Here is a 16,195-nt window from a genome sequence, read left to right on the forward strand (position 1 = left end):
TTCCCGTTAATATTCAATATTGTGATCAGTAACTTCATGTTCCCGTTAATATTCATATTTTGATTAGTAACTTCATGTTCCCTTAATATTTAATATTCTAATCAGTAACTTTAGGTTCCCGTTAATATTCAATATTGTGATCAGTAACTTCATGTTCTACTTAATATTCAATATTTTAACCAGTAACTTCTTGTTTTCGTTAATATTCAATATTGTGATTAGTAACTTCATGTGTCCGTTAATAAAAAATATTTTAATCAGTAACTTCAGGTTCCCGTTAATATTCGATATTTGATCAGTAACTTCATGTTCCCGTTAATGTTCAATATTATAATCAGTAACTTCATGTTCCCGTTAATATTCAATATTGTGATAAGTAACTTCATGTGCCCGTTAATAAAAAATATTTTAATCAGTAACTTCAGGTTCCCGTTAATATTCAATATTTGATCAGTAACTTCATGTTCCCGTTAATATTCAATATTATAATAAGCAAGTTAATGTTCCCGTTAACATTCAATATTGTGATAAGTAACTTCATGTTCTTGTTATAAAAAATATTTTAATTAGTAACTTCAGGTTCCCGTTAATATTCAATATTGTGATCAGTAACTTCATGTTCCTGTTAATATTCAATATTTTAATCAGTAACTTCATGTTCTCGTTAATATTCAATATTGTGATCAATAACTTCATGTCCCCGTTAATAAAAAATATTTTAATCAGTAACTTCAGGTTCCCGTTAATATTCAATATTGTGATCAGTAATTTCATGTTCCCGTTAATGTTCAATATTATAATAAGTAACTTCATGTTCCCGTTAATATTTAGTATTTTAATCAGTAACTACATGTTCCCGTTAATATTCACATTATCATCATGAAAATTAAACACTAAATAAAATATATAAAACAAACACATATTTTGATAAAAAAAATAAAATTTAAGAAACATGAATTTAAAAAAAAGGTGAGAATACCACATTTGATTTTAATATATGAATCATTTAATAACAGTATTAAATATATAATACATGATTCACAATTAAAGAATTTAAACTAAAATTATTTTAAATAATTTGAGTAAGTTATATTTTAAGAAGAAAAATAATAAATAATTTTCATTCAATGTTAAATATATAATACATATAACATATTGGTTTTGTAATCTTCCAATCTAAATTTAATACATATAATACGTATAACCGATTATATTAAATATATAATACATATAATAGATTGGTTATATGTAATACATATAATAAATATTCAATGTTTAATAATCTGAGTAATCAAAATTATTCAATTTTAACTTATATTTTACAGTTTTAAGATCTTCTAATTTCTTTTGTGGAGAGATTGGTGAGAGTGATTGTTGCAAAATGACATTGACATATCATTTTAAATTTTGCAGGAATGAGAATTGATAGACAGGTAAGAGACAATTTCCAAGAAAAATATGACAACCTATTAATAGTAGCTAGACAACTATAGGGACTATAATTACTTTTGATTTTGAAATAAATTTTGATTAATAAAATTTATTTTAAACCAAATGTTAAAGAGTTGTGTGTGCCATAGATATTTTTTGGAATAAAACCAAAATAGATTGAAACAAAAAAACACAAATAGTGCTAACATTACAAATAAAAAACCAGATTAAACATACCAAGATTGAACAAACAGTAAAGAAGCTATAAAAATCTATAATACTGATATTGTAGTTTAAGTGGATAAAATATTATTTTATTTTAATTAAATAATAAATTAGTAAATTTTGTTTAAAATTGAGAGGCCATTTTTTCTTTATAGAAAATCATGTTTATTTTTTAAGAAATATGAAAGAGAATCATGTTTCTTATTTATCACCAAAGTGGAAGGAAAATATTTTTAGTAAGAATAGTGTGAGTCATTAAGAGATCTTTTAATAATCATAAAATTGAAATAAAATCAAAGATTAAAAAAAGTATGATTATATATATATATATATATATATATATATATATATATATATATATATATATATATATATATATATATATATATATATATATATATATATAATTTGCTTATTATTAGGATTTTAAATGTCACTCATTTATTCATATACACAAGCATTGATTTGGGGTATGTCATTGTAATGTCTCATCTCATCTATTTTTACTGTTTATGGTTTCTAATGACCCAAAACAAACTATCTTCTGTCCATAACACAATTTTTCATTACGAATCTTCAAGAAGCAAGTTTCCTCAAATCCAGTATAGAGCAAGCCAACATCTCTTTAGAACCACTTCCTCCTGAAAGATATAAAAAGATAAACTGAGACAGGTGAAAAAGCTAAATAATTTTTAATTTTCATTTTAATGAAAAAGACATACCATTTCTTCCTAGGTAAAATCATTCTCTCATAAATAAAACAACAATACTAAACACATATATATTTATTTTAATAGACCTTTTGGAGAAAATAGAATGAAAATGCTTAAAATATATTTTATGAAGTTTATTTTCAGTATGAAATCAAAGATTTATTTGATAAATAGTATGAAATCAAAGTAAAAATAATCATTAAGCAAAACAATATGCAAATAAATATGAGAATACACATGAAACATAAAAATAGAAAAAATAAAATCAAACCAAACACACAAAAAATAAAAATCAAAGAGGATATCTGATAAAAAAAAAGTATAAGAGAGAACAAAAACTTAGTACATAGTGTGCGTGTGTGTGGTCTAGCGGTGAATCACTTGGGTCTTGAGAGTGTGCTCCTCTCAAGGTCTCAGGTTCGAAACCCGCTAGGTCCAAATTGCTTATTAAAAAAAAAAAAACTTAGTACATAAACATTCAAAATTGGTTGTTTTTTATCCACCTCTTCCCTAATTATTTCAAAATTGGGAAAAGAAAAAAACATGAAACGTGAATCACCTCTCCCTAATGAATAAGAAAAAGGAGAGAAAATGGGAAGTAAACTCGTTCCCTTCCCTAAAAATTCTCTAAAGTGGTTTTTTTCAATTTATTATCTTTAAATTAATTTAAGTTTTATTATGAGCTTCAAAAATGGCAATAAAAGATCTATATTATCTTGAGAATGCATTATTTAATATTTTCTTTTTTTAATTATTCGTAGAGAGATTGCATTATTTAATATTTTCTTTTTTTAATTATTTTAAAATTATTTTTATATATGTTATTTTGATATGATAAATAAAATATACAATAGTGTTTTATTTGTCATCCCAAAAAAAGATAGAGGGGCATGGTGTTGTCAAAGTCATAGAGCCAATAGCATATCATAATATCTACTATATAGTAGCAGGTACCTATGTACTCAAGTGCATATCATAATATATAGCAGGTACCTATGTACTCAAGTGCATATCATAATATATAGTAGCAGGTACCTATGTACTCAAGTGTTTAAATTTTACTTATTTTTAATTGATAGCTTAGATACATACAAGAGTTTAATAGTGATATAGTACCCATGTAATTTAATTTTATTTCATTTTAAGTTTTCAAATTCTCCTTTGCTTAAAATACAGCTCCATGTGGTTATAACATCAAAGAATCAATTAAATTAAATTAAATGTGGTAGAGAAGAGAGAACATAAGTTCACTTTTTTCAACCATCTTAAAATAAAATCATAATATTTTGCTTAAATAAATAAAATTGGTTCACAATTAACTATCATTAGTTGTCTTTTATTTTTGATAAAAAAATTAAATGTAAATGGTCAATACGTTTTTAAAAGAGTAATATAAAAATGAAAAATAATGTCTTAATATATATATATATATATATATATATATATATATATATATATATATATATATATATATATTTATATTTCTATCATGTCTATTGAACTGTTAATAAAATTGTTTCATTTGATTGATATTCTTTTACTATTATAATATTATAATATACCTAGTAGTTAAGAATAAATTAAAGATGAGAGAATATGAAACAGTGTTAACATCATCAAACCTTCAATAGCAAAAAAAAACCCAGCAACATTGAAATCAAAATCTAAAATTCAAAAAAAAAAAAAAACAAAAACCAACAACATGAGAGAATATGAAGAATCACAGAGATGAAGAAGTTAATAGACTTGTGTTGCTTCGTATTTCTTCTTGCAGTTGAATCAGTAGATCTGAAAAATTATTCAATCTGAAATTTATAAAGATGATGAAAACAAATATAAAATTTATAGAAAAAAGATAAAATTAAAAGTTTAGGTGAAAAAGTGAAACCCTAACCCTGAAAACCATCTAAACACAGAAAAGCAACACCAAAAACTCTGAAAAAGAAAAACGGAGTCAGTAAACAAACATGTAAAACATATATGTAAAATTTAAGAAGAAGCATTGAAGAGAGAAGTGGGAGATTACACATAAACATAAAAATCAGAATTTTGGGGAAAAGGATTACAATACCAAATTCATCATTGACAATATTCAAAACTTTTCCAAGAAAGTCCTGCATGTCTGATTTACACCACCAAAAAAATAGAATCATATGCAAAATAAAGAAATTAAACAACTTTGATTAAAAGGGTTTCAAAAATCAAATCCGTGCAAATGGATTTACCTCATGTAATTTAAAAAAATCGAAACATGATTCATCACCAACAAATTTGAAATGGAAATCATGTTGTAGGAGAAAGGATTAGAAAGAAAAGAAGGTTACATAGATAGGATAGAAGTTTGGATAGAAAGATGAGAGAGAAATGAGTTTGTAAAATGAAAATTTTTATTTGAAATTTGAAAGAGTGTGGAGATGTGGAAAAGCAAGATGGTTCCAAATTAAAGAAAATGCAATGCTGGTTGTTAAGCCTATACACGTGGCTTAATATTGGGCAAGAAGGGCATTTTTGGTTTTTCCAGATCAGTTAACTTTCTTATATTGTAGATAACTAAACATAGTTGCATTTAGATGCACATTGTTAGGATTACGTGACATCTTAAAAGAAGTGCAATTAAAATTTGTTTTTATTTTTCATCTTTGTTTGTAATTACATAAATTTGATGCTAATGTTTACTCTATTTAGTCTCATTTGATTACAAAGATACACACTCACTACTCACGTCAAAATGGACTGGCTTATATGGGCCGGTCCGCCAGGCCTAAAAAATTAGAGAATTTCTTTACCCACCTCCTTACTTACTTGGTGACCTCTGGGGAATTTACCAAAATACCCCCTGTTTCGGAAATGCATTTCCAAAAACGTGCTTTTATTGAAGAAAAAAAAAGTGTTTTCGGAAATGTACTTCCGAAAACATGTTTTTTTTAATGAAAAACAATGATTTCGGAAATGTACATCCGAAATAAAGTTGTTTTCCAGAAAATTGGTGTATTCGGAAGTTCATCTCCGAATTCACCCCCTTGGAAGAATTCGGAAATGTACTTCCGAAATAAGGTCTGGACAGAAGAAAAATAACAAACAACAACGATTCGATTTATTTAACGGATGAAGATTACATCGATCACATTACCTAAGATTAAAGTTACATATTGTTAAACACGGGTAGCTGAGGATGAGTCAACATTTTGATAACGTCGTCCCCCGATCTTTGAAGTTTTGCGTCCAACTCGATCGGACCCTTCGAAAAAAATCGGTCGAAAGTTGTCCACAAAACCGCTAAATTTTCGTCGTTCTTGATCTCAAAAGGTGTGAACTCAACGTCTCCGTCGTCGTTAAGCGATGGCGAGCGGTACTCGAGCTTGACAACCTTTCGATTTTCCGGATATTGCAATAGCATGTTGAGCGACGTTATCAACTCTGCAAACGGCGTGTCGCGCGAGAAGCGGAATTGGAACGGCATCGGGTAGCCAGTGGTGAAGTAGACGAATGCTAGGTGGGGGTAGGTTTGTGTCATTTGTGTTTTGTGGTGTGAAGGGGATGAAGAAGAATGTGTTGTATTTATAGACTTATTGGAGCAATAATGGCCCAACAAACCTTATCCTACATTCAGTGGTATTTTTGGAAATGAACTTCCGAAATTCGGCTGCAAACAAGTATATTTCGGAAGTTCATTTCCGAATTATGCAGAAACAGAGGTGAATTTTGTATTTTGTGCATTGCTGAGTGTTTTGTGTAAACAATACCAAAAGCATTCAAAATAGGCATAAATTAGGCAATGATGACATAAAACAAACTTATATTATATATGTATTGAATCGGTCCGATTTTACATGGTAAACGACAATACATACAAAAAACAGTCATTACAAACAAAAAATGGTCCGGTAAAAACTAAAATTCACCGAACCAATCGGTGGCTCCTAAATCTAAAATAGGTATGTTCTTCGACCGCTCTTTATTTTGCTCACGCTCTTGGCTCGTCATTTCTTAAAACTCCGCCATTCTTGAAACGAAAGGATCCGGCCAAGTCTCCGCCTCATTTGAATGATGTGTCGTCCATTGACAAGAAGTAGCCGGTATAGGACACCCCGGTTTCAAAAACATTTGCACGAAGTGCTGCGATCTTAGATACCCGATGCATATGATGCGGCTCGACGCGTCCAATGGCGGTCGACTATGAAGTGGAAAGAATGTCTCACATAGTCCAAATCTCGTCAAATCGACACACACCCGATCATATGCACTTGCTATTAGATGGCCCATATCGTGGAATGACATCCACTTCGAAACCGGAGCGATACCGGTAAGTGATGGAACAAGTGAATCATGAAGTTTCTCAAAATTTTCTTGATTTTCATATAGTCGGGCGTAGATGTCCCGATGCGAAGTCAACTCCAAAAGAAGTTTCCGTCGAACTAAAGTATGATTTTCTTCGCCTTTACCGAGCAAACCCGCAACGGCCCGATATCCACAATTGTCGTCGCCTCCAACATCAATTATGTTATCGATATATTTGTGCATAAAAAGTGGCATCTCATCAATGTAGATAATGGGTGATTTTTTGATCGGCGGTGTGCGAGGTGGCTTCGAAATACGGGCTCCTTTGTTACCACTACACTTGGACTTTGGTGTCGGTGAATCTGGGAACAATGCATCAACATGTTCAAAGTAGGAAGGAGATCGTTTTGTTGATGTGTCTTCTTGTGTATTTTTGGACTTTTTCGGTGCATTTTTCGTTTTAACCGGTTGAGATGGCGGTTTCAAATCGGTGGTCTCCGGAAATGCAATTTTTCGTAATTGTTCTTTTATGTGCATTTTCATTGTGTCATCCGCACTAGCAAACTTCTCCATTATCACTTCCAACTCGTCGGAGATGGTGATTTTGGAGTCATTTTCTTTCGGCGGGTCAAAATCATCAAAACGGAGCTTCTTCCAATGGTAGATTACCTCATCCATGCGTATCAGTGAGTTCAACTTCATTTTTTTTTAAAGTATACAAGCACATGGAAGGCCGTATGTCTTTCTAATGGTGCACCCACATAAAGAACTATCCGGACCCGTGGTCTCCGCCCGCTTCGCTTCATGAAACATAAAATTCAAACCCGAACGGGATATGTTGTAAATCAATTGGGAGAATAGAATTTGGCCCTTAAACCAATGTTCCATAACCGTCTTGCTCCGACCGAACGATGTTTGAATTTTATTGTGTTGATTTTGGAGCATTTGGTTCACGGTGTCCCATTCCCGACATAAATCTCCCTTGCTATCACCCAACCACCTCTTCAAGACCGCATGTGCGGATTCAACTCGGTTAGTCGTGGTGCAACCAAGATGTCTAACTCGATCCGTCCAAGCGCTCACAACTTTTTCCTTTACTTTGTCAAGGATGGTGGATTCGACGTAATGACAAAAAGTCTTAATGGAAACGCACAAAGACCTAAAGTGTACCAATTTCTCGATATACACCTCTTCGGAGTGTGCATCTAAAATCTCCCCCCATGCCGCCATAATCCTATCCACAACAACATCGGCTTTGGTAACTTTACCATTTTCATCCGGCCTATCTTTTGTCCCAACCGCGGGTTTCAACTTACTTCTCACGTTGCAAGTTATGTGATACCGGCAAAGTAATGCGGTTGATGTCGGGAAGACGGTATCGACCGCATTCATCAAAGCATTGTCCCGCTCGGTAACAATGACGTTTGGCATAACCTTTTGATCAACTAACAAAGACTTGCATATTCCCAAAGCCCATGTAAAGTTTTCTTCTTTTTCACACTCCAAAAAAGCAAACCCGACCGAATAAGTCTTGTCCGTCGAGGTCACACCGACTATCTCTAGAAAAGGAAGCCTATAATTATTGGTTTTGTACGTCGAATCCATGACAAGAACGGTTGGAAATATGTTGAACAGTTTGATACTTTCGGGATGAGTCCAAAAAATATCACGCACCGTAACTTTGTTCTCGGACGTTCGGAAGCATGACACGTATTGGTTATCGCCTAATAGTTTCAAAAGTTGTTGCATTTCCGACCGAGGGCCCATTTTCAAAAATTTAAGATTGTGTCATTCATTGTAAACTTGCTTGATATTTGAAACGTTATCCGGTTTTTTCCGTTTCAAATCGGCAAGTATGATGCGAGGCGCCACTTTAACTATCGATAAATCCGAAATCACAATCTTCTCTTCGCGGGACAAACAACACGCCATTGGATGCACGTGTAACTTGGCATCCAAGGCATGATTATGAATTCCACAAATGACGCTTAAACGCCACAAATCATCAACCCTCCGAGTCGCGCGCAACTTAAACGGACACTCGCACTTTCTCGATCCCGTGTCTTCGTGTTTTAACACCCGGTTTGATTGTACATAACTCCCACCCCGCTCGTAATTCAAAACAACGAAAGCTTTCCGCCTACTATTTTCATTGTCGGACCTTAAAATAACAATTCCAAATCCAAGTTTACTAGCTTCGTTACGAACCCAATCAATCAATTGTTCACGACTAGCGAAGCTCCGATCATTTGTAAATTGTTGCCGAACATCAACCGCATCGATCATCGATTTAACGTCGATACCCGGATCGCTACTAACGTTGACAACTTCCGCTTTAGCTACTACGTCGTCGTGCACAATGTTGTCCGGATGCACCATACCTAACATATGTAAAAATTAGCAAAATTGGCCATAACTGTTTTTTTACTGCCATGGCTTATTTCAGAAGTACATTTCCGAGATTTGTTAGGTAACATATTTCGGAAATGAACTTCCGAACCATCGCTGGTTTCAGCAGAAAATTCTTCAATCAATGTAGTGAAATAGGGGATGAAATGAGAGATGTTTACCTCAAATTGTGGCTTTCTATGCCCCCTTTAACATAATCAACGGTTTGAAACTTGATTTTGAGACGAAAAATGGATGGAGATCGATTGAGTTTTGGAGAGGGTTTGGAGAAGTTTTGGAGAAAAAATGATGAAATAGTGAAGGAGAGAAAATTGTATATGCAGATATGTTTTCGGAAATGAACTTCCGAAATATTCCTTTTTTTGAATTTTCATGCATTTCGGAAATGCATCTCCGAAAACACCAAAAAAGTGGTGTTTTCGGAGATGCATTTCCGAAGTAAAAAAAAATCTAAAAAAAAAATTACTTCGGAGATGCATCTCCGAAGCAGGGGCAAATGGGGAATTTCACTGGGGGTGACCCCCATAGGGAGGTGGGTAAAGAAATTCTCAAAAATTATAGGGCTTGAGTTTTAAAATTAGAGCCCATATTTTTTAGGGTCTTTTTAGCCAACCCTGAAAAGCCCGCTACCCATTAGGACTAGACCATATGAGTCGTGGATAGTCCATTAGGCTCGCATAATTATAAATTAAAAAATATATATTTATGTTTATATTCTCTTACTCCAAAATAGCATATTGTTTTTTTTCACTTCACTAAATTTTATCTCTATTCTATTTAATCTTTCTCTTTTAAATATTATACATTAATATAATCAACATATTATATTAATTTTTCTCTTATAATAAATATTCAAGTATTATTTTATACAATTTAGACATATATTGTATTTAGAAACACATATTTATAAGAGTTAATATAGTACTTAAAAATATATTATGTTTAAAATAACATATTTTTTAATTTTATTTATAACAATTATTATGGAGTTTTTTTTAATTTTTTAAATAAAAAAGTCCATTTAAGGCAGGGTAGTCCGAAGCCCATCTAGGGCCGGACTCGGGTAGTAAATCTCGAGCCTATATTACACAGAGCCTTTTTGGCGCGGCCCTAAAAAGCCAAGGGCCCGTCAGGGCCAGATAGCCCATTTTGACAGCTCTTCACTACTATATGTGAGATCAGACTAACACTTCAAAGAGAACTAACATGACAAAATAAGTCAATTATGTCAACTACATCATTTAACAAATTTGACCATTGTAGTTAGTTAATATTCACAACAACAACCAAGCCTTATCCCACTAAGTGGGGATCGACTACATGGATCAACTTGCACCATAATATTATATGTAGGACCATGCTTCTATCCAAATTGTTAACCTTGAGATCTTTCTTAATAACTTCTATTAAGGTTTTTTTAGGTCTTCTTCACCCCCTAATTGTTTGACTTTTTCCATCTAAGATACTCTTCTTACCACAAAATCTACATGTCTTTTCTCTACATGCCCAAACCATCTAAGTCTATTTTATACTATCTTCTCTACTATAGGTGCTACCTCAACACTCTCTCTAATATTTTCATTTCTAATCCTATCATGTCTAGTCCTACCACACATCCAACGCAACATCCTTATCTCTGCTACACTTACTTTATTTTCACATTGATTTTTAACCGCCCAACATTCTTTTTCGTACAACATTGCAGATCTTACCGTAGTCCGATAAAATTTTCCCTTCACCTTGAGCAGAACCTTTGGGTCACATAAAACCCATGAAGCTCTCCTCAATTTCAGCCACCTAACTTGAATTCGATGACTTACATCCCTTCTATTTATCCATCATTTTGTATTACGGACCAAAGATATTTAAACTGTGTGACTTGGACCAAAGATATTTAAATTGTGTGCCTTATTGGAAGAAGAAGCTTGAATCTCATTCACCCCTTTTTTCAGGACCAAAAAATTGTTTCTAGTTGTGAATTTTTGGGAGTTGAGTGACATGTTCTCAATCAAGGATTTGGCAGCAGTTGGAGTCTTATCAACAAGTGCTCCACCACTAGCAACATCCAGAATATTTCTATCCATTGGTAACAACCCCTCATAAAAATACTGAATAAGCAACTGTTCGGTAATCTGGTGTTGAGGGCAGCTGGATACTAATTGTATGAACCTCTCCCAATACTCAGCCAATGATTCATTTTTCTGTCTAATACCACATATCTCTTTTTTGATTGACGCATCTCTGGAGGCAGGGAAGTATCTCTCTAGGAAGACTTTCTTCAAATCATTCCATGTCGTGATAGAATTTGGTTAAAGAAAGTATAACCAATCTTTGGTAACGCCATGTAGTAAGAATGGAAAGGCTATGAGCTTAAAGTGATATTCAGTTATTCCTTCAGTTCTCAATGGTGTAGAACAAACAACTTGGAATTCCTTCATATGCCTAGGAGAATCCTCATCTGCAAGACCATTAAACCTTGTCAAAGAGTGTATTAAATCAGATTTCAATTCAAAAGGAACAACAACATCATCATGTTAAATACATAAACCATTGTAATTAACATCAGGAACAACAAACTGCCTTAGTGTTCTTTGATCAGCCATGTTATCAAAAGCAAGTTTAGAATCAAAATCAATTAAGCAACGCAGCAACAAATGCGAACAATAATGTCCTTATTAACCAAAAACAAATCGCAAGAAGCGATTTGATTAAGTTAAATTCATAAAAATACAAAAACATAAAATTTAATCTAATTAAGTGAAATAAGAATTTTGAGTTTTTTTTTTAATTTTTTCGAAACTATGAAAACAGTAAAAATATTCATTAAAAAATGATGAATTTTGAAAAATGATCGCACAATTTTTCTGCTCCCAAGACACAAAATGGATTTTGAATCGGACACAATTTTTCAAAAAATTGGGTTTTCGGACCAGATCGGACGTCCAGATGCCAATTGGACAAAACAGAAAATCAGAGGGGCCAAAACACTACAATCGACACCTATGACTCAATTAACGGTTAAAAACAACAAGAATCCCTGGCAACGGCGCCAATTTGATCCGCTGTCGCACACAAATTAAAAAGAGTAATTTTAAAAATTGTAGTTAGCGACAATGGCTCGAGTTGTATCACAATGATTCTTGTATAAATTAACCAACTGATTAGAACAATGGGGAGTTTGAGTTTTGATTATACTGGACAAAAGCAACCGATTGGAACAATGGGGGGTTTGAGTTTTCATGGCACATTGATGATCATATGGACTAAAAATATGGACTCTTGATTGATCTTTGATTAATCTTGGAAAATCTTGAGGTAACTTGATGGTGAAAGCATGAAAATAAACACATGAACCTTTGAAGTTTTCTTGAGAAATAAGCAACCAATACTGGAACTATTTTTGATCAAATCATGTTGAATGATGCTTGAGGAGAATTCTCTTTGATATGAGTCAAAACCTTGATGAAATAACCTTTATGGATCCATGGTCGACCATACTTTGACTTGAGGAATTCAAAACCCTAGCTAAGGAAACATCACTTGATGCTCTTGATTCAAAGCCCTACCTTGCAAAAGAAACAAGGCATTTTTTTTTCATTATGGTTAGTAAAGCATAAAGCACAAAAGTAAAAGATACACAAAAGGGTGCTTGATGATCTCTGCAAAAGCAAACCCAAAGATGAGAGGATTGGGAGACATGGAGAAAAGTGATGGATAATAAGGAAATAGAAGAAACTCTTATTAGGATGCAAAAGGATACTACTCAAGATTGTGTTAAGCTCCAATTTAATGGTCAGTTTCATGCCCGAAATTCCAAGCTGAACCAGTTAGGTCCTAAATACATTAGGGCTCAAAGTGATATAGATGCTAATATTTTTTAACTCAATAAACTGATATTTTTCTGAACTTGGATAATGAGACTTCTCCTCATCAAACAGGAAAAATATTTAAGGTTGGAGAGAACAATGAGGTTGAAGAAGAAAAAGATAAAGTTCCTAAAACTCTTAGTAGTCAGCAAGGGGAAACTAGAAATTTTGCATAAGTTTTTATCGATTGCAACCAAATCTCAAGCATATTATGGAATTTTTGTGAGCCAGGTAATATTTCCTTCTTTCGTATGTGCAACTCTTACAAACAAGAAAGACATCTTGATATTCTAGCCATTATGGAGACTAGATCAGGTCATGCCAACCTCAAAAATGCTTTCGATAAGATGGGTTATAATGGTTTTTCTTTTTCTAAAGCTAGAGGCTATGCGGACGGTATAACGATGGGATGGAAAGATCATAAGGTTATAATGAAAATTCTTATGATTCATTTCCAATATATATATATATATATATATATATATATATATATATATATATATATATATATATATATATATATATGCTGTCATAAACTTTGAAGATGGTAAGGTTTGGTACCCAACTGTTGTTTACGCTAGCCCTTTGGAGGAGAGGAAAAAAATTATAGAAATATTTAACAGAGATTGCTGAAACTATGGATAAAAGATTGGATTGTAGGAGGCTAATTCAATGATATCCTGAAGATTTTTGAGAAAACTGGTGGGAATCTGACTTCCATTAGGAAGTGTAATGCTTTCTATGATAGAGTAAATGCTTATGAGTTGATTGACATTGGTACTACAAGTTATAAATTCACGTGGAGGGGCTCCTTGACCCATGGGGAAATGAGAATTCAAGAAAATCTTGACAAAGTGTTTTACAACGCCAGAGGCTCAAGTTAAAGTCCTCCACATGCTTGACTATTCCGACCATCACCTTATCCTTATTACTTTCATGGATAATGAGCTTAGGAGGATTCCTAAATCCTTTAAATTCAAATGTGCATGGTTAACTGAAGAGTCTTTTAAAAAATTGATGAAGGAAGCTTGGGATGATAACAATATCTTTATTGGTAATTTGAATAGTTTCAAAAACAATGTTACTCAGTGGCAACATCATGATATTAGGAGCATCAAGAAAGTCAAAAACCATTTGTTGGGTAGAATCAAAGGTATTCAGATAGATGTTCAGAATGGGAAGGACCGTGTGGGTCTCAAAAATTTCGAAAAGAAGATTTAAACTGAGCTTTTCAAAATTCTATAATAGGAAGAGCTCCTTTGGTTCCAAAGAGCTAAAATTATCGGATTATAGATGGGGATATAAACACTAAATTCTACCATACCAGGATTGTTCAAAGAAGGAGAAGGAAAATTATTAACATGCTCAAGGACAAAGATGGCAGGTGTATTGAATATGGACATGCTATAAAAATAATGTTTGATCATCATTTTCTAGGGCTTTTTACCACTGGTGTTGAAACCTCTTACTAGATTTTCACTAGACACAAATTTCCCATTTTGTTGGGTTCTTCCGCTATGTTCCTTGAGAAAGAATCTCATGATTAAGAAATCAAACAAGTTATTTTTAATATGGATTCTTGGAAGTCTCCTGGTCCGGATGGGTTCACAGTCGGCTTCTTCCAAAGAATGTTCCATATTACTCGAAAACTTGTTTGTTGTTTTATCTAGAGACAATGCAATAAGGAAGAAAAAATTGAAGATATCAACCAAACCGACCTTTGCCTGACCCCTAAAATGGAGAGTCCTCAAACTGTGCATCAATTTAGACCTATTGCACGGTGTAACTCGATATATAAATTCTTTAACAAAGTCATTATGAATAGACTGAAGAATCACATGAATAGTTTGGTGACCACTAACCAGACTGATTGTATCCCTAATATGAGCATCCATGATAACATTGTCATTGCTTAGGAAGTCCTCCACAACATGAACAAATCTAAGGCCTTAATAGGTCATTTTTCTATTCAGGTCGATCTCGCCAAGGCTTACGATAATATTAGCTGGAAGTTTGTTAAAGTCCTTTCCGAAATTGGAATTTTTTATAAGCTCGAGGATCTCATCATAGGAGTTGTTACCTCTGTCAAGTTGTGTGCTTTTTGAGTGATACAAGTGATTTCTTCTAGGCCAAGAAAGGATTAAGACAAAGAGATCCCTTGTCTCCTTACCGTTTTGTCCTCTGCATTTATAAACTTTCCCACATGATTAAATATGCATTGGAAGATGAAAGATGGAAGTGTATGGATATTGGCCACAAGGGTCCCATTATGTCTCATTTGATGTTTGTAGACAATTTAATTTTGTTTAGCAAGGCTACAGACAACCAAATCCAAACTATCACGAAGATTTTAAACCGGTTCTGTATGGCACCTGGTCAAAAGGCCAACATGGAGAAAACCACCATTAATGTTCTCTAGTAACACCCCTATTGCTACTAGAATAATCATCATTGCTAGATCGAGTTTCAGAGAATCTTCCTCGCTTGGCATTTATCTGGGAGTACCTTTAACCAACAAAGGTCTTAAGGTAAAAGATTACAAATTCATTATTGACAAGGTGTAAAACAAGCTTGCCCAGTGGGAGAGTAAGATGCTCTCCTTTCCAGGAAGGGTGACTCTCGTTAAAGCTGTCCTTGAGGTCGTGCCTACTTATACCATGATGACTGTGGAGGTTCCTAAAACCTGCCTTAGAGAGATTCAAAAATGTCAAAGGTCCTTCATTTGGGGGTGATAATGATAATAAGAAGCATATGCACTCTATCAGGTGGAATGAGTTAACGAAATTCAAAGCTTCTGGAGGATTAGGTTTGAGAGACCTTGTTAAGCGTGCATTACTAAACCAGGGTGGCAAATAAAAGCTGGAAACAATTCTCTTTGATGCAACATCATATGTAGTAAGTATATCAATTTGTCTAGAAGAAAGGGTGGTATTATGGCCAAACCTACTGACTCCAGTCTATGGAAGAAGTTGGTGCATCTCTTGCACATGATTCAAGATATGTCTTGTTGGGAAGTTGATAATAGTAAGAGTATCAAAGCTTGGAAAGATGCATGGGAAGAACTTGGAACGAAGCTTGTTGACAAGTTTATGAAACAGGATCCTATCCAAAACCAGGACATCCAGGTTACTGATCTTGTTAAAGAAGATGGTAATTGGGATTGGATTCTTCTTAGAAAACATTTTGATAAATATGTTCTAAGAAAAATCCATGTCAATCCTCCTCCAAGAATTCTGAAGTTGCTGTTGACAATTTATATTTGGGGAGACACTA

General features: G+C 33.4%; 1 long non-coding RNA gene across 1 annotated transcript; it reads right to left on the reverse strand.

Annotated features, from left to right (window-relative positions):
• Positions 1 to 3,937: 3,937 nt before the first annotated feature.
• Positions 3,938 to 4,891, reverse strand: LOC131617372 (uncharacterized). The gene is made up of 4 exons (XR_009288562.1): positions 4,595 to 4,891; positions 4,441 to 4,491; positions 4,264 to 4,304; positions 3,938 to 4,157 (listed from the first exon to the last, which is right to left on the reverse strand). It is a non-coding gene; the product is annotated as an uncharacterized LOC131617372 (long non-coding RNA).
• Positions 4,892 to 16,195: the final 11,304 nt, after the last annotated feature.

Source organism: Vicia villosa, linkage group LG7 (assembly GCF_029867415.1).
Source record: "Vicia villosa cultivar HV-30 ecotype Madison, WI linkage group LG7, Vvil1.0, whole genome shotgun sequence".
NCBI lineage: Eukaryota > Viridiplantae > Streptophyta > Magnoliopsida > Fabales > Fabaceae > Vicia > Vicia villosa.